This window comes from Primulina tabacum, chromosome 10 (genome assembly GCF_025594145.1).
Source record: "Primulina tabacum isolate GXHZ01 chromosome 10, ASM2559414v2, whole genome shotgun sequence".
Classification (NCBI taxonomy): Eukaryota; Viridiplantae; Streptophyta; class Magnoliopsida; order Lamiales; family Gesneriaceae; genus Primulina; species Primulina tabacum.
The window spans coordinates 24,582,752-24,584,011 of record NC_134559.1 but is presented as its reverse complement, the minus strand read 5'-3'; positions in this window follow the sequence as shown (position 1 = coordinate 24,584,011).

Below are 1,260 nucleotides of genomic sequence, written 5' to 3'. Positions count from 1 at the left end.
TCAAACGTCTAGGAGGCATACTGTTCCAAAATTTACCCAACACGTAAGCCCAACATGCATGAATATGATATAAATAACATAAGATGCGTACATGAAATTTAAAATATGCACACGCTGAAATCAAAACTAAATTCTTACTACATAACTTAAATTTAAAACCTTAAAACTTACAGACTTGATACGTGACTTCGTGATCTTCTTGCGACTAGCAGTAGGCATAACCCTTTACAAGAACACTGCTCTGATACCAATTGTAACGTACCGTACTTTTAACTACTCCAAATTTGCGAAAAAATTAAAAATTTTCTTTAAAATAAATCGTGAACCTTCAAAATTCGAGAAAACAATTGTTCACCTCAACATAGTTGCAACCAAAGATCTCAAAATAAAGTTTGCCAAAAGTACTTGTTTAAAATCTCATAATCAGTAACATAAATCATAGTATTTTGAACATTTCATAAACTCTTAAAAAAATTGGGTGGTCCTCGGGTCTAGCCTCCTGCTCAGTCCAAGCCAGCTCCTTGGTCCCCACCTCTCGTCTCTTCTAATGCATCCTCACCTGCATCGATCAAGTCTAGTGAGTCTAAAGACTCAACACGTATAAACTGGAAGTAGCAAGTAATACGTAATCAAATCACATGCGACTTTAAAATAGATTATACATACTGGAATTTTAACATGAGTATAAAAGCTTGAACTTACATACATAACATAGACGTGCCATAACATGAAACTTTTCTTAAACATGCTTGCATACTTTTCCATGCATGAAGTTACATAAACTTCATCATTTTGCGTAGAGGCATGTTTCAAAGCAAGTGACCCATACATAGATACGCCTGATCAGACTAAACCACAGTACTGGGCTGACAGGGAAGATCCACTGCCACATACATTAGATCCCCGTTCATGCTTTAACGGGTGGATTGGTCCCTGGTCATGCTTTACCGCTTTCCAATCCTGATCTAAACCCGTTCATGCTTTAACGAGGTGGAGAGGTCATCGATCACGTTCACCGACTTCCAAACCCATTCATAAATTGGTCACATGACATTAGCATACCTCAAAAATAAAACATTTTCTCATTTGCACGTCGAACATACTTACTTGGCGTTGAGGGATTCATTGGATCTCGCTTGGGGCCACTGCTGCACATACTAACATGAGTTTCAATACTTATCTTGCGTAGCTTAGACGTATAGTCATGCTCAACCAAAAATGGCAAATTTTCTTATGACATTTTAAATCTTTTGGGACTCG